General features: G+C 39.6%; 1 protein-coding gene across 6 annotated transcripts in view; it reads right to left on the bottom strand.

Annotated features, from left to right (window-relative positions):
- grik4 (glutamate receptor, ionotropic, kainate 4) overlaps positions 1-24,331 on the bottom strand; it is a 353,167-nt gene that overhangs the window by 259,450 nt on the left and 69,386 nt on the right. For 5 of the 6 annotated variants that reach the window (XM_081614530.1, XM_017308264.2, XM_008425649.3 and 2 more), the window contains exon 2: positions 20,170-20,371. The gene's annotated coding sequence lies outside the window, so the exon portion shown is untranslated. Of the gene's footprint in view, positions 1-20,169; positions 20,372-20,605; positions 20,631-24,331 lie in introns of those variants that run through there. The other variant, XM_008425648.3, reaches the window with a different exon arrangement.

Below are 24,331 nucleotides of genomic sequence, written 5' to 3'. Positions count from 1 at the left end.
TATAAATAACACTGGAATCTGCACACAAAATGTGTTTTTGCTAGCGCAATGGAAAAAAAAAAAAAGACCCAATATGTCAGAGGCAGAAAAATGGATAAAGATTACAAAGGGTCAAAGAAGCAATACAAAGGCAAACATGTCAGACCGATCTGTTTTACCTCTGCTAAACAGACAAACTGTTGAGCCCAAGGACTTTGTGTCAGTCATTTTACATAAAAAACATTCTTAGACCATAACAAATGAATGAATAACCTTGGCAAATAAAACAATCATTCAAATCTGAGCTGCCACCAATGCCAATCTGGCAACATGTTTTGATTGACTCATTCAGTTTCAAAGCTGGTGTGAAAAGAATATGCAACTATTATGTACAGAATGCGCAGCTGATGTAAGCCACCGAAATGCAGGAACCAAGAAAATTCATAAGCTGTGTGTCACTGAACAGAAGCTTTTTCTTTCCTACTCCATTCATTGCTTCTTGTTAACATTTCGTGGCTGTAATCTTTCATACTGCATGCAGAAAGTCAAGATTCTTTATCTGACGGTGATTATACTGTTTGATATATAACCAACATCAAACTGTGAGTCTGAGGCTCTAACGTAGCTTTCACCCATCCATCCATCTTCTGCAGTTGGAGGTGGCACTGCTGCCTGTCAGTATAAGTGGAGGCTAAACCATGCAAAACCTTATTACTCACCGCCCAGGACCGGATTCATTTGGGTTTAACACCAACGTTAATTCAGACTTCAACTAGAGATCACAACTAGGAGTTGATTTATGAATATAATTTTTAAAAATCTCACTAATTATTAAACCATAGAAACACACACAAATCAAAAGATTAACAAACAGAAACAAGCACTGCTCATTAGTCTACAAACCACAGCTGGAGGATAAATATGCATGAGCAAGAAATTTTCAAACCGACATGAAATCTACAATTCGTCCAAACCCAGTCAGTCGCTCATTGGTCTAAAACAGAGTGGCAATCCTGCCTCAGTCCTGATCCTAGTTTCATACTTTAACGTAAGCAGAGGTCATCTGTGGGGGGTTTTTGGGACAGTTTTCTGTTCATGCAGTCCTCCACCTCATTTTCCCTTGGATTGAGAGCTAGCCAGGTTTCTGCTTCCACAACTGGTTCTGATGGTCAGATGGCCACTCAGACTGGCAGGCTGTCCGTTTGGGACCAGATAGTCTTCATATGGGGTTGTGCATGGGGAATTCTCAAGTGAGGGCGTCTGTCCTGATCAGATGTCTGAGCCTAATTGGGCTCCTTTCAGTTTGGAGGAGCAGCAGCTTTAGTCCCCAGCTGATGGAGCTCCTTATCGCCAAGGCAGAGTTTGGCCACTTTATCCAGAATATGACCAGTATGTCATTCTTTCTGTCTTGATCCATAACTCTTGGCTATAGATAAGGGTCATAAAACAAAGACAGAGTGGTGAATTGAGAGCTTTGCTATATGGCTTAGCTCTGACGCTATCACGACAGACCAGAGCGATGTCCACATAACTACAGAGCAACCAGCTGTCTATCTCCATCCCACTATCATTTGTAGAAAAGACACCAACATACATCTACTCATCAGGTAAACAGAGATGATCCAATCCACGTTTCTCCACTTGGGGACCATGTCCTCAAACTCTGCAGTCAAAGCTGCTTCAGGTCTGGCTATAAACTGCCCCAATGAATCCTCAAGGTCTTGACCGGAAGATGGCGACGTATCCATATCCTCTGTGGAAATCAAATGTTTCCAAACCAGACAACTTCCTCTCAGTTACTACACCTCAAGATCTTGAACACTACAAACAGAACAGCCCTGGTGGAGTCCAACACGCACTGGGAAGATGGAGCGATAAAAAGACAAAATACCGCTTTTTCTAAAAATAATTCCCATTAAATGTATTAATGTTCATGATAATGTTGCATACATAATTTGCATACATGCAGAAAATATGACTCTTTAAGATTTAAACAAAAATAGAACCACTACATACAATTAAAAACATAATAACTATTACCTGTTTTCATCTGTGTAATATTATATTCTTCATGTTTTCTGAAAGGCAACAACCAAATAAAATTCCCTTGACAGTTTTATGCTACATATCAAACCTGTTCAGAGAAGTAAACTACAAATACTGCGCAACTTAGGTGAAACTTATGAAGCTATAACTACAAAAAAGTAACATCCCTGTCTAGATGGTTCTGTTTAAAGCAGAATGGATTCACTATTAAAAGCTTAAGAAATTAAAACAGTAAGAAAATACACATTAAGTGAACAAATTTACTGAAAAGTAACATTTCCTTCTGACAGCAGCACTCTGCAATCAATCTATAAATAACATGAGAATAACTACATATTCTTACATTTAAAATCTGCTTCTCGTTTTTCACAGGTAATTTTAAGTACCTTGTTAATTGCTGTCAATCTGTTTGATGTCCAGAAGTTCAGACTTTCTGCTTAGTGCAGTATTAAGGATGCTTAAGCTGCCTCTGTTCTAGTAGTTTCTGTTCTGACTGAATTTCATTTAAAAAGCTAAACCCAGCTCTGAGGCGCATCCTTGGGGAAACGAGAGTCAGCGCTCCGAGGCCAAGGCTTAACTCTGGAATTTGATGTTTTACTTTATCTTAAGTGCACCAGCTCTTTAGTGATACTTCTTACTGTGTAATGCATGTTCTGAAAACGTTTCCTCCAGGCCTTTATTAGTATCAAGGATTCATTTTAAATGCATATTAGAAAATGATTTGTAATTTTTACTCGTTAGTTGTTAAAGTAAATAAATCAGTTTTTCAGATTCAAAAAGTTAATTTGAATAAAAAATAAATAAATATGTCATGTGGAAACCGCTTTGTGTTTTTGCGATTGCTCCTCCAGCGGTAAAATTTGGCAGATGTTTGATAAAGTATTGCAAAAACTATCCCAGGAAACAACTGCTGTTCACATAACATTGGTTCTTCTCCATGTAATCGTGATCCTTTTATTCATCGCATTCACCTTAAAATATAAGCAAAAAAAATAAAAAAAATCCCTTCTGCTTTTGTTTTTGCTTCACTTTTCTGGGCAATAAGCCCAGCAGTGCAACTAAAAAGAACCCCTACGACGCTAATAACCAACAAAACCCTAAAACAGTCTGCCTCACATGTGGGCAGATTACTGCAGAACTGCTTGCTGGGCTGTTGCTGATAAAGTTCACAAATATTTGACTTTCTTTCCGCAGCAGCAGAGTACAGATGATAGAAAGACACTCAAGACAAATCTGCAGATCATCGCAGTTTAATAGACCGAGTTGTCTGGCATGCTCAGACCTTTCATAATTCTTACAAAATAAAGGCTAAAGATCTTTAAATGTGGAGAAGATTAACTTCCGTGTACATTAAAACTTGGACGTTTTATCTCATGAAAACCTAATCTTCCAAACCATCGATTAAGAAACAAAAATTTATACACAACCTAAAACAACCAAAACAAACTTGTTCTTTTACTTTGTTCAGGTATGCTCTGCTAAAATTACAAACTGATTTATTCAATAACATCAGTTCAACGAGAGCTCTGCTGTGTCACTGAATCAACCTTTGCAAACATTTATGGTAGAAATAAATCATTGTGGTAACAACAGTGACATTTATCAAGCTCATTACCATCATCTACGAAACCGATATATGCACAAAAACTGCTTCATTATCTGTCATCTTTGCTCATTATCTAATTAAAATGATGAAGTCTGAATGTACCGACGTGTAATCTCGTCCCGCCTCAACTGTTTCCGATGTTTCTGCGGGTTCCACAGGAGCAAACAGAGACGTCCGTGTCCGCCTTTGTAATCTGCTACTGTAAAGGCTGCTCCGGTGTGAGCTATTAAATGGCTGCTGCATTCACCTCCACGAGCCTCCCTCCCCGATCACTGCTGACCTGGGAGGCGATCAACCCAGACTTGATTAATGGGCGCCCAAGCTTTCGCCGAGGCAATCGCAGAAGGCTGGGTCAAGCAGTAACAAAGAGGACACTCAGCAATCATCCCTTATCGCATCAATAACCTCAGTCATCGATTAATCAGCATTCAAATCTTAACAGGGGAAACATGCTGTAACTGTTATGCATCTGCAATGTACATGCCCAGCTTATGCTTTTGAGGAAAGCCTTTCATTCAGAGTTGAGAGCTGCTCGGATCGTAGGCCTGTAGCGCCGAGGAACGTGGTGATCAACATGCACAGAGGCGAGCTGGGACTGATGACTTAAAAAAGTGAATCTCTAGTAAGAAGCGCAACACTTAAATTGATTTTGTCACTTGATGTCGCGACGGCGCAGCACAGATTTCCCCCCCTTTTAACTCTCCGGGGAAATGTTACGGGTCATTTGGTCTGACAAAGAGAGGCTTGTCTTTGCCTAAATGGTGCAGTGATGGTGGTGAAGGTGCTGGTGCATCTCAGGCAAGGAGGGAAAGATTGCCCTCATCAATCTAATACCTCTCCTCCTGAGGTAATCATTTCCGCGGAGCAACACGGCATCTCATTAGGGTGATTCGCTCCTGGTGTCAGTCTGCATCAAACACCTTCACAACAAAAAAAAAGAAAAATCTGCTGATAGAAAAAAAACAAAAAACAACACACTTTGATGATTGCACAAACCGATGGCACATGTTTCCTCATTATTATCATTTTCTATTCCTAAGCAGCATTCCATTTTGTTAGTCCCCTGAATATTCTGTATGGGATTCTAATGAGTACAGATAAACCGATTTGTGCATGCACAATTCAGTTAATGTGGTTACACCGCTCCCTGTGGACGTGCATGGGTCAGAATGAATGAATGCCTCTGTAAAGGTACGTCACAGAAAATATGAAAAATAAAGTCAAACTATTAATGGGAATGCATCTAATTACTTTGGGTTTGTTATTTATTTTCCTATGAATCGCGGAGCTCTTGAATAGTTATACAAAATAAAGTGAATATGTCGCCCGTTTAGCTTTACATCTTGAATTACCACAACTCTAAAGGTAATATTGCCAACTAAAAGGCGGAAGCAGCTTAGCTAGTCATGCATTAGATATATTAGATATTTTCTGAAAGGTTTTGAAAAGGCAAAAAATGACAATGACAATTTCAGTTACATTTACAATGTGCTTTCTTAGAAACAACACAGCAGGCATCAAAAAACTGAGGGCACTGAAGTCAATTACATTTTCGCGTATCAGTGAAAAAAATGTACGTCGTTATTTTAAGAGTGGTGAGAAAAGATCTAACAAAATACTTCCACTTCAACACTTGAAATTGTTTAGCCACTCCACCAAAGATAAGAGTAAAACTGCATTTCCATAAGCAAACACACTAGTGAAAATGAGAAGCTAAAAGTCATGAAAAACAAATCCTCACTCTTTGCAATGTTGTTGCTACATTTAGGGAGATTTAGAGCAACTGAAGGCGAATCTACCAACTGTTCTGGTGTTAGTTCAGAAACTCTGGTGCGCGTCATTCATAGCTACACTAACAGAGGGTAGAGGAGTGGGCCCATCCAAGGTACCAAAACACTCACAGATGGCCCGGTCCTTGAGCTGGAGTCCCTACCAGCTGCAGTCGGAGCAGGAGATGTGCATCCTGAATGCAATTGAATAGTGCATGAGCTAAGCTTCTGCTGGCCGGATTGTTGTTGTTGCTCTTCAGTGGGCCACAGGATTAAAACCTCAACGCACCTAAGTACTTAAGAAAATTAAACCAAGAAACCAAAAAAAAAGTAAAAAAAAAAAAAAAAGCAAACAAAAAACAAAAAAAAAACCAACTCAGCAACTCTGTTTTAGTGCCTCTTTTAGCTTACTCTTGCTAAAAAGGACATAATGGTATCAATTTCCAGATGAAGACATTGATTAGAAAATGTTCTAAACATATTTAGTGTCTTTTAGTGTATTTTTATCCTCACTTTTTGCCTCTCCCACAATGTTATTCTAAATCTCTTCCTTGTAGTATCCATTACAATTATATGGACATGGCTAGTTATGAATATAGCATTTTCTTTTTTACAAGACATAATGGTATCAACCTTTTAACCAACCTTTGAACATAAAGTGTCTTAAAACTCTACCATGTTCTAGGATATTTTATAATGCATATGTACAAGGATATTTTCCACAGAAAATTGACATTTAACACCTTCTTTTTCTATTTTGTAATATTCTATAGAAGTTTTTAGAAATCCCCTAAATTCAACATTTAAATTGATGATCTGAGACATAAACCACCCAGAAAAATATTGCTAATGTTCCCTACAATCTGTACACCTCGACAGGAAGCAGACGGCAACGGCTCTCTGTTCTGAACAAAGTGTCAAAGTTTCGAGATTTCACAATGCTATGCTGCAAAAATGAAGTGAACAAAGCATGAGGGATACAAAAAGCCTCATATTCCAAGCTTTATTTCTTTATCTGGGACATCAGCTTGCAAATCTGCAGTGATGTGTATTCATGTGCACAAAGCTGTGCAAAATGTATGTAATGTCATCGTTTACTTGTAAGTCTAATAACACAAGGTACCACAACGCAGCATATGCTCTATTACTACCAAACACAGCCTGTTAAATAACCTCTGCTCCAGCATCAGATGAAGTCCAACGCACCTTGTTCCCGTTCCATGCTTCGCTAACATCTCACTTCTCCGTTTCTCCGGCAAGCCTGGGGTGATAAATGAAATGAGGGCTGACATGTTCGCTGGACATTTTAATTAGCTAGTCTTTAATTCAACCTGACCCTCTTTCAACTTTGATCAGCAGGCGAGAGCTCTGATAAGGACCTGTCGCTCACATGCAAACACCGGAGTTATTCAACGGGAAATTCACTCGCCATTCACAGATGCTCTCTACCTGCGCTGTCAGGGGAAAGAAGTTCATGCCTCAGTGAAAACTAAAGGCCCGGTGAGAATGGAAATATGCCACGTGAGCCGTGTTCATTCATCCCATCTCTGCCTTCATTACAGTATGGGATGAGAATGAGCTGAATACAAATGCAAATTCTTTGAATGTTTTGAATGTTGAGGCTAAATTAATGTTTCTATAGTGTTACAGTACGTTTAAAGGCAAGTCTTGCATTCAGCCCCAAACGGCATTACAAACCATGAGCAAACGAATGCAACAGAAGTAAAAATTTCTCTTTGTGATCTTTTCATAGAACTGACAACTATAACATGTACATGTGGGACATATTGTAGTTCAGACAATATTACTTAGGGAGCATATATCTCATATACACAAGTAAAAAGTTCATATTTCTAAATCGGCTTCAACCCCGCCTGTCGAAATTTAAATGTGTGACAAAAACCTTTGTTTGTGCAACACAAAAGATCAAAACAGACTAGATCCTTCTAAACACACCACACATGGCTAGAACATCTTAGATTATCTTCAGACCCACCATGAAGGGAAAAAAGGTGTTCAATATGGGGGAAAAAAAAAAATTTAATAATGTCAAAAAAGGAGTTAAAGACTCAAACGCCAGTGCAAAACGAATTGAGATAAAACCCAGATTTGGGTCCAACTCAACTGAACAACTGAAGTCAAACAAAATGACCTGAAGACAAAGAACAAAAGCTGCTTAAATACAGGGAGATACAGCATAACAAAGGAACAAAAATATAAAATTAGCAAAAACAAAAGCATAAAACAAAGCAATAACCAACTGTGGTCAACTTTAACAAATAAAGTTCCCACACTATATAGCATTACTCTCTCGGTCGACCACGGAACAGTTTTTCTTCAAAACATGAACTTCTTGTAACAGTTTATCAACACAAACAGCCTTTTCTGTCACCCCTGGTTTCACCCTACTGTGTATCCTCTTCTAACTGGTTGATAAAAACATGTTTTTAGTTGCTTTCTGTCAAAGGATCGCTTCACTCATGACTGGACATCCACTTCCTTTCTACCTGCCTGCACATGGCCATGTTCCAACTCATTATCATTATATTAGCCAGGCAAAGTGAGCCATCTATCAGGCAGCACCAGCGACAGCATCCAGTCTGGCTGTGATCAGGAATGTGTTTTTTTTTTTCCCTCACAATTTTTGAAAAGGATCAGTAGGTGTTCACCAAAGCTAAAACAATACCATCCTTCACCACACTCCGCTGGATCCAGCTGTTCTCCATCTTCTCCTCCCGCCCTTCATTCTTATGTTCTGAAAGATGCTGTGACCACTTTACCCAACAGAGTCATTCATCAACTTCTTTCTCTACTTTACAGTTTCAAAGAGCTGAAGTATCATATATCTCTTTCCTTTCCCTCAGTTCTTCTCACTAAAACCTCGGCCGGTCTCATCCTCTGAGTTTCTGAGCCCATCCTTCTCTACTTGCTATCATCTCCCCATTTTTCAACATCCTTTTCTTGCTGCTCCGCATAGTGTGTGGTCTTTAATTTTTGTCCCCTCAGGTCTTCTTTTCTTCTTTATCTATAATTCTCCCCTTGAAAACCATCCATCTTTCTGTCCAGTTCTAAACCTCCAATACTAGAAACCTGTGCCTGAGAAAAATATTCATTGCCGCTGAACAGCCACTGCATTCACCCATAGAACAGCAAGACAAGGCCACTGACTCAAAGAAACATGCCCCACCCCCCTCCTCCACTGACCCTCAAAAAATAACATAACATCCGTGATTGCAGCAGATTTGTGCTGAACAGCCTAGCAATACATATTATACTTGCAGGACTAGATACCTGCAGATAATGTGCTCATTCATATGCAACTCTAAAATGTATTGGTGGGAACATATGGAGGGCTGGATTTTCTAGGTACACACTTTTAGCACCACTGGAGGCTTTTTGGTCACTGACAGAGGGGCGCCATCAAATTTGTCCACATTTGTAATTATGTTGATGCAATAAAAAAAACTTATCGGTCTCTACCAGTCTGTAAATGATCACCATGAATGACTGAGCTGCTGTGTGGGATAGAATGATGTTTAAACAAAATATATTTATTTTGAGAATCAAATTGTTTACATTTCCAATTAAACTGAATGTTCATATTTGAACTATGCAGAAACAGAATAATAAACCTATTAGTAATCACACCAACATATTTAATGACAATCAAAACAAAAAACTAAAACAAATATTAGAAAAACAAGCAACTAATTAACCCTTTAATGCATGAACTGTGATCCCTTTTTTATTTTTTAGGTGATCAATTGTAATTTTTCTCCAAATACAAAGTTATTTGAAAAATACATCAGTAGTATTGGTCTTTAGCGGTTATTTGATGTCACAATATTTTTTTTTTACCTGCAAGAGTCGTCTACAGTAGAAGGAGGGACCGGGTTGGTTGGCATGCTTTTTTGTCTGTCGGCCATATTGGATTTAACAAAAATAATTTCTTGAATTTTCAGCTGATGGCCAGTAGTTGATGGTGTATTTTATGATGCATTAGTGTCCACTTCAGTGGTCTGTGTGCATTTATAACATAAAAATCCACAAGAAACACAAGAAAATGGCTTTTAGACAGCTGTCCACTGTAGTGACCACTATGCATGAAAGGGTTAAGGTTTACATCCAAAGGAACCCAAGAATGAATGTTCAGCCTGAATGCATACATTTTGAACACAATTCAGATTTCCTATCATATGAGCTAATTTTAAAGTTTTTACACTTTTGGTCCACTGGCTCCCAGTGAACTGAAATGGTAAACTTGAAAAGAGGGCCCCTTTGTTTGGTCTGAAGTGAACCTGTTGCCTGACCTCTTTCTGGGAACCAGATTTGGAGCTCAGCAGTTGCAGTTGTCACAATCCCACGTCTGGTGCTGCCAGCCGCCAGTATCTTGACACACAGCTGTTGTTTGGCCACGAAGGTCACTCTCTCTCACTGCCTGGCGCTCGAACTCCTGGGACTGGCCTTTGAGTGTGTCAGTGGTTCCTCCCTCGGACGATGTAAAGCAGCGCAAACTGACGCATCTTACTGAATGAAATGTGTTACTCTTTACTGCAAGCTAAATAAAACTGAGGGCCGACTTTGTTTGAAGTTGTCAGTTTGTAACGCACAGAGCCCTCTATACGTCTGAATGGATCATAAAAATCCTCCCGTTGTGAAGTCATCTAGTGCTGATAACATTAACAAGAAAATATAGGAAAGAGCGTCGCATCTCTTCAGCTAGCCACTGAATTATGAACACAAACTCATGAACACATTTTAAAAACATTAAACTGAAAAATGCTTTTGTTTATCAGTCACTCGTGAAAGTAGACATCGAAGGTTTATAACAGATATTTTCATCCTGCTTGTGCAAGTGTGTTTGCAAACAAATATGTTGTGACGTCTGACACATTTCTGACGTGTTCTGACAAAGTATTATCGTGAAAACAAGATATTGTTACGGTGATGTAAGCTCGCTCTAATCTCCCATGTTTAAGACATGCATTGAAATATTCTAAGTAAAATAAAAGAGGAATACTTCAATTCAAGAATAAACAGGATTCTAAACCATCATGAAGGAGAGTTTGTTATATTAAGAATCGTTCGCTGACATGAATTGTCAGGGTTTAAATAAGCAGTTTAGAGCGCAACAATGCAGCAAAGTCATGAAAACATGTTTTATAGGTTTTAGAAAAAAATCTGTGGGATTAGAAAATCTTTTGAGCTTTGATGAAGGTTGTTTTGGACATATAGAAGAGTGAAAGGTATGTGTGTGAGTGAGTATGTAGGCTAGAAAAGTCAGATTTCTACTGACAGGTCAACTAATAATAGTTCTTAAGGTTTTGGATTTTAATTAGGGGCAAAGTTCAAAGGGGACTGAATACAAATGCATGCTGCTCTCCTGAGATTTTTGTTGAAAACATTCAAAACCAAGGCATTTTTGCCTTTCAGGATGAAGGTTCTTGGTGCAAAAAGCACGAACATTTTAGAGATGGCGCCTGTCACCTAATTTACCTTCCAGTGGACGAAAGCCTTTAATCTTGTACTTTCAGGCAAATATACCTCTTCGTCCAAATTCAATGCAAAACAAAAACAGATAAAGCTTTTGAGCAAGCAAAACAAACGTGACTTTATATAAGATTTGTTAAATCATTTTGCTGCTTTTTGGTCGGTTTTATTTTATTTTTTTCCAGAAAGCAGATGACAGAGCCATCTATTACATGACCCAAAGCCCTATGCATCTGTCATACTTCAGACTGAAAATCACCAGACCAGATGCTGCCGCTGATTATAAACAGGAAAAGCACCAAAGGCACCCTGGTCTGTAGCCATTTGTTATTCAGTTGTATTGTATATCAAGCTGTTTGGGATGAAAGCAACTTTTACAAATAAAACCAGGTATCTGTATTTCATAACAGGTTTACCAGTTATTTTCTAAAATCTCAACCCAACAGCTACTGTCTTTAATCGGTTTAGTCTGAGCTATTTTGTAAATCATGCCTCAGAGCTTTGCTCATTTTTTCCTCTCGGACTGTTTCGTATGTGCATTGAAAAGAGTTTTTGGTACAAAATCATTTGTTATCCCTTGTCTCCTGCCCGTGCTTGTACATCTGCTTTTGCCTCTGATTTAATTTTCCAGTAGAGCTGTCAGACATGTGCAAGGGTTTGTCTGCCACATGGTGTAGTGCAATGAACTATTTCTGTTCTGCCATAGTCACACAGCATCATCGCCATTTGCTGCATAAATATTGAAGCTACTATTTAAACAGTTCTGATCAAACACGAGTCAATCAAACACCGCAGAGGGCACAAATGGAGGCTGTTTGCGTAAAAGAGGCATAAAACAAAACACTGCAAAAAAATAAATGGCTCAAACTGAGTCTGAAACTCCTGCATCATGCAGGGAAAAAAAAATCAAGGAATGTAACCATTTGATCATCTTTAAGGTCTGTGTTGCCTCTATGTCCCTGTTGCTGCACATATATATATATTTTTTTACAACTTGTTGCTCTCAACCACTTTTCCCTCAACTGTAGCTCTCTCTATCTGGAGGACGTTAACATTTGTTTGTACGATGACAATGCTTTGCAGAAACAACTGGCATGATGCAAACAAACCATCAGCAAGAGGCAATAAAACTCCTAATTAGGCAGCGTTTGCAAAATTGCATCAGACAGTCGGACATTATTGGAGTAAATTATTGTTTAATGAAACTCTTAAAATCGTTGGACAATTTGACCAATGATTAAAAACCCGCACGGCTGTACAGTGTGACAAACATTTTTAGGTTACAGGTTACAGATGAGAGCTGAATCATTTAGGACAGTGGTCCCCAAACTACGGCCCGCGGGCCGGATCCGGCCCACCGCCACATTTGGTCCGGCCCCCTGAACAATACTAGAGAGCATTCAGATTTTTTTCATATATTGTATTTTCCCGTTTATATGTGGATTTTTCTTCAACCACTAGGGGGCTCTTTAGCAGGAAGTGTGTCCTGTAAACTGAGGGTGTTTTGTTTTGCATGGCGCATTGCTGCCATCTGTTGGACTATTAGGGAAATGCTTGACTTTTATGTTATTTAATCAGTACGGTTGTTTGCTAGCGGTAGAGCAGATGAACACACGTGTTTGTTATGAACGCTGCATTCCAGGTTTTCCTCAATGAAATATATACTAGTCAGTCCCAGTGACCGCTTCACTAACGGTTTTTGCCCATGTGCTTTGTGGGTAAAAATGAATCGAGAACCCCCAGAACAGTTTCAACCTTCAGCCCCCCTCCCCGCCAACAATTTCCGGCAGCCCAGGTGATAAACGTGTAACACTTCTTCTGTTACAAACTGACTCCAGCCCCCCACCAGAGAAGGGAAAAGTTATGTGGCCCTCACAGGAAAACGTTTGGGGACCACTGATTTAGGATTTAAATCTGTTTATACGGTACAGCTTTCCTCAACAGGTCTGTATTTCCGTCAGCTGCTCGACTTCACACTTTGCGCCGCGTCCAAGATGAGCGGATTGTAGCGCAGAGGTGGAAGCGAAGCAGAACAAGCCACTGCTGCTCCACTCGTAATGAAATACAAGCAGAGCTCTGTGCAGCAGATTCTGGAGCGGTTAAGGGGAAAAGCTAACCGGTCCTGATCACTTTAACACTCAATGCTGAGCACACCGCGGCGGCGGCGCACAGAGTAGCAGCTTCATGGACTTCAGCTACGGAGAGACTTTTCAGCAGCAGAACAAAAGTGAGATGTTAATGTTTACCTTAAATGCCTCCTTAAGAATGCCGAGCAGGAAGATTTTAAAGAGGGATAAACGGAGGCCAAAGATGATCTTGGCGCGCCGCCTCTAAATAAAAACCCAGGTAAGAAGCAGGAGAGCAAGCGGAGCTGGGATACAGAGTGAGTTGCAGACATAGGACTGAAGGTCCTGAAGGTCAAAGGCTGACATAAACATAAATAAATAAATTCTAGTTGAAGCTATGCATCTTCCTTCTTAAGTTATTATTCATTCAAAATATTATAAACTTAAGACTTTCTCATCAGGGGTATTAATAGGGCGACCTAATCTGAGGTGCATATAGTTTACTTATCAGAATAATTTCACATCTCACAGTTTGGCAAGCGTAGCCCAAAACTTTCTGCAACCACTGATTTAAGGTGCCAAACACACAAAGATAAAACAAACGCAACATAAGATGACAAAGAGAAAATCGATGATGCTTGTTAGGAAGAAACACTGTTGGAACGTCTGGCGTTTCCCCCATTTAATAATGTATCTCCTGATATCCAGAAGAACACAGAAGCCAAAGTGACAACCATGTATTGAACACAGCTTTGAAACATTTTACTTACAAAGTTCTCCTGAACAACTTCTCAGGATAGCTAGGAACATTTGTGTTTTAAAATTAATGTTTCCGGGGCTTTGACATATATTGCAAAAAAAACGAAATAAAAAATGTGCTGCCATGCATCATGGTCAAGAAATGATCTAGAAAAAGTTCCTAGCTAAAACCTGTTACATTAATAATTTTATGAGTACCATAAAACATGTAGAAGGAAGAAGAAAAAGGGGATGTCAATGTTTTTCTTTAGAGTTTACGGCGTTTAAACATTCATCTCATCCCTTTTGGTTGGTTTCACCAGTGTCTCAATGTAAAGATCTGGCTCACCATAATCAGTAACAAGTTTACGGTTAATACTTCAGGTGAAACAAAACAGAATAATACACTTTTATATATTCACATTTTATATTGTCAAAGACAGACCTGTGGCCTCTTGTCAAAAAAGAGTTTTCTTGTATTTTTCATTAGAACAACTGGTAACTGGTTTTACTGTAATAGAATTAGATGCATCTTTATTTTATTCCCCTTTAGCAACTAGTCAAAAGCCAGGACAAACGGAGAGCCAGATGGCGTAAAGGCTGGGATGGGATTCTCAAGCATTTTCAGTTAAGTCTCGCATTGGCCTCACAAATATTGCTACTGTCTGCCAGAGCCCTTCTACCTGTCTGCCTCAGTAATCTGCCAGGGAGCAGACAAACATCAGTGGGTCTTATCTCTACTTTCCAGGAGCAGCGGAGAAAGAAAGAGGAAAAAGACCTGGACCCAGAAGCAACAAAGACAGGAGCAGACCGAGGGGGAAATAAAGTTAATTAAGTATTTCCTTATTCATAAATCTATAGCAACTTACTCTGAAAAGGCTGAGTTCACCAGATATATGTGCTGTGTGGCTTTTGTTAAGCAAGTGAAAAAAAAACCCTACAGAGACAGACAACAAGGAGGGCCGGCGAAGATTACTTTAACATTTCCAATAAGGCTCAGCGGCTGGATTTACACAGACACAATCAAGAATGTTCAGACTGACGCATACAGAGAGGCTATAGTGCGCCATCTGCATCACGGTGATATTCGACACTCAAATCTTACGCAAGATTGCACGTGTGGGCAATGCAACTGAAACGAACTCTTCAAATCACTTTCCCCGAGCCAAAGTCAGCAAAAAAGTCACATTTTGTCAGTAGCAGATTTCACAGGGTGCTGATGCCTTGGAGAATGTCGACGCCTCTAAAGCGCAGTGTGTGTTCTGGCATTTTTATTCATGGGGAAACTGGAGAAACCGCCTGTGGAAGAGCGCAGTGGCTTTAAAAACATGAAAAGTGTTTTGCCCCGTGTGTGAATATAAATGTGGCTGCACCGTTACCAGATGACATGGGCGTCGGTAACGTGATTTCAGCCAAGCCGTCGCTGTGTAGTGTGTGTGTGTGCATGCGCGTGTGGGTGTGTGTGTGCGTGCACGTTGTGGTAAAACCTCATGTGGTGCAGAGGTTGTTTTTTTTTCCCCCACAACTATTAAAACGCTCAACACACCCTCTCTCCAGTGAGAAATTTAATCAGTTTGCTTTATCAACTAAAGACAATATTCTAAAAATATACATGCCTTATTGATTTATTTTTAGTTTTTTCTATTAAATGTTTGCTAAGAATAAACAGTTGTTTGTGCTTTGTGATTTTTGTCCAGCACTGCATTCCAGTCCTGAAACAGTCAGTTGGTATAAAGACAAATCTTTGTCCTCACTTTTTTGTAAAAGAAAAGGAGAAAAAGAAAAGAAAAGAAAATGTGTTTCAATAGGTTTCCTGCAGGTTCTTTTTTTTTGGCAAAAGATGAAGGGCACAGAGAATCAGAAAGGAATTCCAGCTGGAGAAGGACGACGTTAAGTCACAGTTTGTGAAATTGTTGCCCGTTTTTGTGCGGTTGTATCGTAACGGGTTTCACTCCCGGCTACGCAAAGCGTTGTCGTCTGGATTTTTTTTTTCCTGCTGACTGAAACCCCACCACACACAAAAGTTTGCATGTTTATTACGTCCTTAAAGCAAGAAATTAACTCGCTCTTTTGAAAAGCGCCATTGATTATGCACTTAGGAGAGATGAGAAGGAGTAATCCCATCTCGGGAAGCTTTTCCAGAACCTGGGATATTTTTCTGCGGTCGATCTTTACTTCATTCTCTCTTCATCTGCCGTGGTAAAAACAGATCATCAGGGTAGAAATGATTCCAGTTTGAACTTGTATATGTTTTGGGGGGTTTTTTCTGCAAACTTTAACTGGGTTAGATTTTGAACCATCGTTTTCTTCTGAGGAGAACATATTAAATCTTCTAGTCAAATTAAAATATAAACTTAATGTAATCTGCATTATTCTATCATTTTGAGTTAGAACGTAATGAAATCTGCCAATGTTGCTACATGTTTATGTGCAATGCTCTTTGAGAAAACATGTGGCTTAATGTTGTAACCATCTGTCAAATTTCTTCCTTTTGTCAGAGTTTGAAAATATTTTTACTTTGTTCCAGAGCGAAATCTGACATTGTTGGTGTGAAAAAGAGAAGGTTGTGAACCTGATCAGACCTTCTGTTTATCTCTATTCTGCCAGCAAAGGCAAAAGACTGCAGCCTTGAAACAAATTCTAAAACACATAATTTCAGCTTTGCTTAGAGTTTGGAATAACTTTGCAGAAATTAAAGACTCATAGGGTGTCTTTGTCTTTAAAAAGAAAAGAGAGGAGTTTTTAGCCAAAATTAGACAATATTAAAAGAAAAACACAAGGTTACCCAATCTTCAAAATGATTAAGAGTTGTGTGAGCGGCAAAAGTAAAAAAAAAAAACAAAAAACAAAACTACACGTATGGATATATATTAAAAAGATGGATAAAGTGTGACCTAAAGAATCTTCATAAAATGTCTGCCCTTTAATAAGACAGTACGGAATAATATTTCAATAAAAGCTTTTATCATTTCATGATTTATTAAATAAAAGAATTGTTCTGATGAAAGAAAGCTCACCATCATTTATCAGCACCTTTGCTTTTAAGCTAATTGAGATGAAGTATTCTCATAACAGAAGATTCGCTTTCAGAAAAGTTTTTTCTCCAATCATTTAATTACAGAGAGAGATTTAAGTGAGGAAAAGATGTACTTTGCGTGCGCCCGTCACCTTTTCGTCATTAACCCTCATTTGTCCTTACTGTGCCTCGTCTGTGTCTAATCTTGTCAGGTTTTCTTCAAACTGTTCAGAATTGCTTCTGCAGGAATCCTTCCAGGAGTTGTGCTCTCTAAGGCTTTCATTTATAGATGGGCTGGTCATGAAGCCGACTAATTAAAGAACAAAAGCGGAGGTGTTTGTTTTTCTTGGCCTGGTTCCTTCTCTAGCCCACAGCGGCAACAAGTTTTTAGAAAACATTTAGAAAACTGGAGAAAAGGGTGGCAATTCAAAAGTCGATCCTGATGTTTACCGGTGATAATTCACACTGTGGCCATTTCCCACTCAAATTAACCTCTTGAACTGAAAAACGCTCCTTCGGCAGCTTCGCCACAAAACAACACAGACGGCTTTGAAAAGCTGCCGCCCTAATAGTGGTACACTACTTTTTGTTTTATTTTAAATGACCTGCAGCTTCAGAAAATAAATTCTCACAGCAGTCAGCTATTTGACTACACAATATTTGAAAGTTTTCAGGTTGCAATTTATACACAGTTGTGGTTTTAGTTATTGGGTAGATCAGCAACTGTCCAGAGTTGCTGATCTCTGGACAGCAACTCTGTCCAGAGATCAGCATGAGAATTATGATTATTTCCTGTATTTTGACTGATTTACAGGAATCTAAAAGAGCATAACTTTAGTGCATCATGAAACAACTTCAAATATTAGCTTTAGAATCATCTTTACCGTTTATACTTCTCAAAAGGAGGACGTAACTTGTTTAAAATTGTCTTTCACAACATGCATCTTAAGTAATTGGGTATGATCTCCAGAGGAAAATATGCAACACTTTACGGTCCCTTGCAAAACAAACATATCTTCACTGCTCGGTATTCCCAGCGCATGAATAATAGAGCAGCGAAAAGAGTAAGCAAGTGTCTCAGCAAGAGCAGTGTTCAGAACGGCCACCCATAGCTGACGAGCTGCGGTGCTTTCAAACAAAATGCTGTAAGAAAGCCGATGATCCAAGAAGCACCAACAGCTGCTCTGCCTTTGCTGCAATGCAAAGGCGGATTTTCTGAATCTGGAAAAATGAACCAACACCAAGTGAATCTAGAAATCAAGCTACCTGCAAAATGAGGTAGTTTGAGAAATAACGCCTATTTGCCCCTTTATTTTTTTGATGATTAACCCAGAGATTCACCAGCAAGAATGTTTTAACCTAATTTCTAATCTAGTTTTTGTTAACCCTCCTATTTTAGTTGAATGCAATTTACCTTGAAAAAGCCCAATATTTTAAGACGACACGACAACAACACTGAATGTTTTTCTACCCCTCCTGCTGCGAGCAGTCATCAATTATTCATGCCGGGAGCGGAGGCTTCGTCACGCTGCTACTTAACATGGCAGCCGCTGTAAAAACAGCATTTGATATTGTGTTGTTTTATGCTACAATGCTATCGGCAACGTTGACTCAGCCTCTGACCCGCCTTCCAACAGCTGATTGAAAATAAAAAATGTTACAGCTGCCAGTAAGAGCGACTTAACTATTCCAACACCAAGACGGAAATTGAAGAGACGTAAACCTGCGATATCCTCTGGTTTTAGAGAAAATACAACTTCCTGTAACTAAACAACCCAATTGAATTAATGACAACAAAACAGAAAATAACATAAATTCAAACTCGGTACCAGCTCATTAGATCAGCGCAGAGCCATGTTTCATTTGATAAAACACTCATTACAGTTACAGCACAATGTGACCAGGAACGTTATTAAATAATCAATCTTAGGCAACATGAGTCACATGACGATTATTCTCAAGAAAGTCGGAGAACGGCTCTGCCAAAATCTGAATAAAAGCACTTTTACAAAGAGCCACATTACTCACCCTTTGTCAACAGCATTAAAAATCAAGGTACATAACCTTCTCGTTTTCCATTAATTATTTTTTTCATACAAACACGAAGACAAACTACTTGTTTATCGATTCCACAGCGTTGGTGTGTGCTGTATGTATGGTGTGCTGTCTTCGTCATAATTTTCTCAGCCTTCACCACGCAACACCATGTGTTGCGTGGTGCTCTGAAAAAGTTCAGGTAATTAAACAACTTTTTGTTCCCTTTTGTAAATAAGTCTTTCATCCAAAGGTCAAACATCTGTGACTCCGAACCTTTAATTTCCTTTGATTTCAGTTTAAACATCTCGCTGATATAACTGGGGTTGTGTAACTATAGAAAATTGTGATCAAGACTACTTTGGTCAAAGATTAAATGATTATTTATTGAATTTGGAAACAGTGCATTTATTTATTTTTCCTTCCTCTGAACATTCCCTTAAAATAACAGACAAAGCATTTATCAAAATGGAGGATCTAACATGAAAAGCCATCAGGTTATGGTGCTGTCCACCATGACACATTTCACACAGAGGGCCACTGCTGCTGCTCCTGCTGCTGCTGGTCTCTTTCTGCCATCTTTACTCACACTGATTTGTAGGTTCATGTAGGTTCAGCCTCTAAAATGTCGGAGCCGAAACTTAATATCAATTTAAAATGAATTTATCTCGAATAATTGGGCCACTTATTTCCAGATAAAATGAAGGCCTCTTCACTTACTAACATCTTCCACCAAAAAGAGAGTTTGTATGACTAAGAGTTGGGAGAGCTTATTATGGTACATTAACTTATTGAAAAAAATGATCCTTCTTTTATGTGCATTTACAGCAGCCAAAGTCAATCAAGCTGAATAATCACCACTCCGGCCATCAGCCAGTTCCTTTGTACAGCTCTACACTAAACTAGTCATCCATACAGTACAGTGTCTTTTAAGTGTTTAAATGCTACAGCTCATCTTAGCCTGGTCAATGTCCACAACAAAAGGCAAATCCATGTCTTGAAATTTACAAAATGCAAAGTATATCCGACTTCTGGCTTTCAAGATAAACCCAACGCAGTACGATTGTATGATTGTATGATAATCGTATGATTGTCTTTGGCAAACCTGTCACTGTCTGGTTAGACTACGGCATAATTTCGGTTTATTAAAGCGGGTTAAAGTTGCATTCTGAGGCAGCAGGAGGAAACCTTCCTGCCAAAGTTGCTTTAGAAGCACTTTTAATACCCTTAAAACTTTCAGTACTTCCTCTCGCATGCACACAGCTGACAGGCGTCAACGTCAAAACCTAAAGTTCACAGATGGCAGGAAGACCTTGTCCTTAAACTCATTGTTATTCATCATTTCCTCTCCCCGCTTCATTCTCTTCATGCCGTCATTGAAAAGAGCAGGTGAGTGGCTGCTGATTACAAAACATCCGCTCCTACCTTTGATCTCCTGAGGTGTGGGGCTTTAATCCATCTTGCAGCACAGAGGGCTGTCTGATCTTGGTGGTTGTGGTAGTCACTTAGCTTCTCGTCATCTCACGTACACATATAGTGCGAGCCAGCACCTGCAGAGGCGTGTGCATACGTACACACAGACACGCAGTCTGGTTTCTTTTGAGGTGAGGTGCTGCTCGCAGGACCCCTGTGAAAAGACAGAAAGTAAGACACACAAAATTAGAGTCTGAAAAGAACAGAGAGTTTCATAAAGCACACAGTAGCTGTCCAAGGTTTGGAAATACAGGTAGTCATTCATTAAAAATGGATCAGTAAGTACGTCCAAGACTGTAAAAGCACTAATAAATCCTAACATGCATAAAAAATAAAAAATAAAACGTCTTAGAGCAATTCATATGCCAAACTTTGAAATAAATCGTACAATTCCACAAGAATCTTTATGTCCGTAGGCTTGCAATTTCTTCTGCGGCATCTTCTTCCGCTGCCTGATCACCAACGCTGAGGATGGTCGTTTATCAACCACAAAGCAAATTCATGATCTGCCTTGTAAACCAGAGTTTTAAAGTTCACAGCGCCGTGTTGCTGATGGCCTGGTTTTTGTGGCATGTCCCTTACTCAGCCAGATTCCCTTCCTGTTTAAACAGCACATCTGACATTTTTATTATTGTCACTGCAGATTCCTTAGAAAGAGCCTCTGGAACTCATCCTTCACAGCAACCCTCAGCGGATGGCATTGCCAGACAGTTTCTGCAGAAAACGAGAAAGCAAATGTCACTAACAAGATGAGCATTAATCTCCCGTCGCTGCAGTTTAATGGCGCCCGTATCCAGCAGAGAATTAAAGTTCTCCCTGGAGATCAGCCTTGTCAATTAGCGCTGGGGTGAAATCATCAGAAGGCGTGTAGAACCTGCTGCGACACATGTTAAGATTCTCTGCACACATAAATCTCCCATCTTTACCTTCTCGCTAAATTAATAAAGGGATCTTCTAACGTGCAAATCTGGAGTCACACATGCTTTGCCCGGGCAGCTTGAAAAATGAGGGAGTGATTGAATCTCGCCTTTAATCTATGAATCATTTGAGTATCTGGCCTGCCAAAATATGAGCACTGATCATCTAAACGACCTCAGATTCATTACTGCATTTCCAAAAAGTCGCCAGAAATACACTCACCAGGCATCAAGTAGATTCAATGAACAGCTGTCCGGAAAAGTGAGGGACACTCAGAAATTGAGGTTTAAATAGAGAACACTGAATTATTCATTGATGAGGTTATTAGATGTTTAATTTGGATCATGTCAAATCTCAAAGAGGGCACAAACAGAAGGCAACTAGGCTTCCTTTCTTCACTACTTTGAGACGCATTGCCTCAAATGTTAAGGGCCTCTTCTGTTCGAAGCAATCAAAGGTTTAGGGTTTAGCATTTTCTGCTGGTCGTTGTTTTGAGAAAGTCTTACAACCACAAACCGTCCTGGACAGAAAACTCCGCTGGTACTGCAGAACCAAATGCATGTGGCTTATAATTAGAGATGCACCAATCCCTCCATGTTTCCCCGTGTTCATTAAATGCATCACAACTCAGAAGTCCCTCAATTTTTAATCTCTGAACAGATCAACAGCATATCCCGAAATGCTGTCTAAGTTTAACATTTGATTTAATAAGATGCACCACTTCAAAAACATCCCACTTTTGCCTTGTTGGTCAGAATATTTCCCTCAAAGTTTTGGGGATTCAGAAGATATTTTAGCACACATGAGATAACATTTTATGCTACGTTTCTTTTTATTTTTAAACATGAACGTTGGTCAAGCGAGGCCTGTAGTGCTTTAGATATTCTCACTTTTGCTGTGACCTTTTGAGCGAGTAGTCAATAAAAATTTGCTGGTGGAAAAAACAGTTTCATTTCCAGGCCTGTGTTCATCTCATGGCTGAGTCTTCAGGGGCAACATTGCATGTGAACTTCTACCCCATCGGAATAAAGTGGAAATCCAGTTTAATTTAATTTAATCATCCATTCATTCATCCATCCATCCCCACTTGTCATTGCAGGGCTGTGGGACGGCTGCTGCCCATCACCAGCAGTCACTGGGTGAGAAGCTGGCTACACCCTGGACGGGTCGCCAGTCCAGTACAGGGCTAATTTTAATCATCCTAAATTTAAATATGATTTTGTAGCTACTCTGTGGGCAGGAAGCATCTTCTGTACCGATTTGTTTTACAGCGAACCTAAAGAAGCCTCCGACTGGAAACACTTTTTTATATTCAGTGTCAAGAAGAGGAACGGAGTTGTGAAACTTCCTGGAAAACAAAAACACTGGTCCTTCTGCACATCAGCTCCATCCATCAGGTTAAAGGTAACGCCCACATATCCATGCCTCTGTTCTTTACCGTTGGCCACGTTGATTCTAGAAGGCGATGTGTGAAAGGCACTACACTTCTGCAAAACCGGAGCACCAACCTCACTGTCCTCAACAGATTGTCTCTTACCCTGAAGATACAGGTGTGAAGCTGAAGCCTGACAAAACAAGCTGGTTCTGTTGTGTCATGTGACAGCCTAGTTTTCTGTCAGAGGTGTAAAGTGCACCAGAAAACCAAGTTTGAAGAACAGCTACAGATTCTCAGATAATCTTGCTACATGTGGAGTACATGTGCTTTGACGTCGCCTTCAGTAAAGACTCAGTTGTCCATCAAAATCTCTGTACTGACAGCAGTAATGTCATTCAGGACAAAGAAAACGGAAGGATGAAGAAATGTGAGGAACGGAAAAAAGCCATTTGACAAGAGCAGCATCAAAAATAGGAGTATCGTTTTTTCAGTCCTGGACATATGATCTGCAATATCTCACTGAAAACATGAGATGTCAATATTCCAAAATCAAGACATCACTTTAATATCATATGTATGACAAGATGAGCCAGGCTAATTAAGACAATAAATCACTGGACTCATTGTATGCCAGCACCAAGGAAGCATCAGATCTTCCTTGATCTTCCTGTGGTCTAAGCACCATAGACCAGGTTGTGGTCTATGGTGCTTAGACCACAACCTGGATAATCTCCAACCTGTGAAAAAACCCTGAAAATAAATGTTCTCCTTAAAGAGAGGAAGAGAGTCATTGTACCAGGAAACCATGAGAAGCTGAGACTTGTGCAGAAAGAACTGCGAAAGAAAATTAGGGATGAAAAACATCTAAGAAAGACAGAAGATGGAGGTTCAGTGGTTTGGAAGAACCCGATGACCATTTCAGGCCTACGGAGACTCAAACTGGTGGATGAACAACATGAATAGGTCCAGATGGCGTCAGCTGCAGTTTCCTGAGGTGCTCTGCAGACCATCTGTGTGGCATCATGGGATACATGATCAACCTGAGCCTGAATCTGGGGAAATTATCACAACTGTGGAAGACCTCCAGGGTGGTACCAGTACCAACGACCAAACCTCCAAAGAACCTCAGCATCTACAGGCCGGTATCTTGGATCCGATTGCTTCTCAACCATCTACGCCTCGTGGTGAAGTCTTTACCGGATTCTTTTAACTGGAAAATCTAGTCAAACCTTATATTCTTTTGAAAAAGAGACTTAACTATCCTTTTGGAATAACAGCATAAACATCTAGGCATGATTTAGCCTTAAAAATTCCTGCTGAAGTAGATGGAGGAAAATAAAAACCACTCTGTTCAGAACACATTTTAATTCAGCTGTAAAATCTACTTGCCCCTAATAAAAACCTTTTATGGAATGTGCTTTTCAAGATAATTTATAGTAATACCAGAATAAAATGTTAGATGAAATCAATGTCTCTCTTCTAGGCAGTGTGTATAAAAAAATAACAAGGAAACTTCAGAAGTGCTGACAAATGTAAACTTGAAGTCATAAAGATATTGTTGCTGACTGTTTCCTTCACCATGCTTTGCTCCCCGTCTTCCTTACGACTTTTCTCTCGATTATTTTATCTTTCTTGGTCTTAGGTTGCTGCGTGAAAAGCAAAGGCACAGAACTTATTTTCTATAAACATTGCCCAAAGGACTAAAACTGCTACACACTACGTTTCTGTCCATTAAAATCAATCCTTGTAACCAACATCAGCAGCAACATTGTATTTGTCTAGTCACGAATGCAGAGTCAACACATCAGATAAACTTTGTTT

Source organism: Poecilia reticulata, chromosome 13 (genome assembly GCF_904066995.2).
Source record: "Poecilia reticulata chromosome 13, P_reticulata-male-v2, whole genome shotgun sequence".
NCBI classification, from domain to species: domain Eukaryota; kingdom Metazoa; phylum Chordata; class Actinopteri; order Cyprinodontiformes; family Poeciliidae; genus Poecilia; species Poecilia reticulata.
Note: the sequence above shows the minus strand (reverse complement) of the source record. Positions and strands in the feature narration are given on the sequence as shown.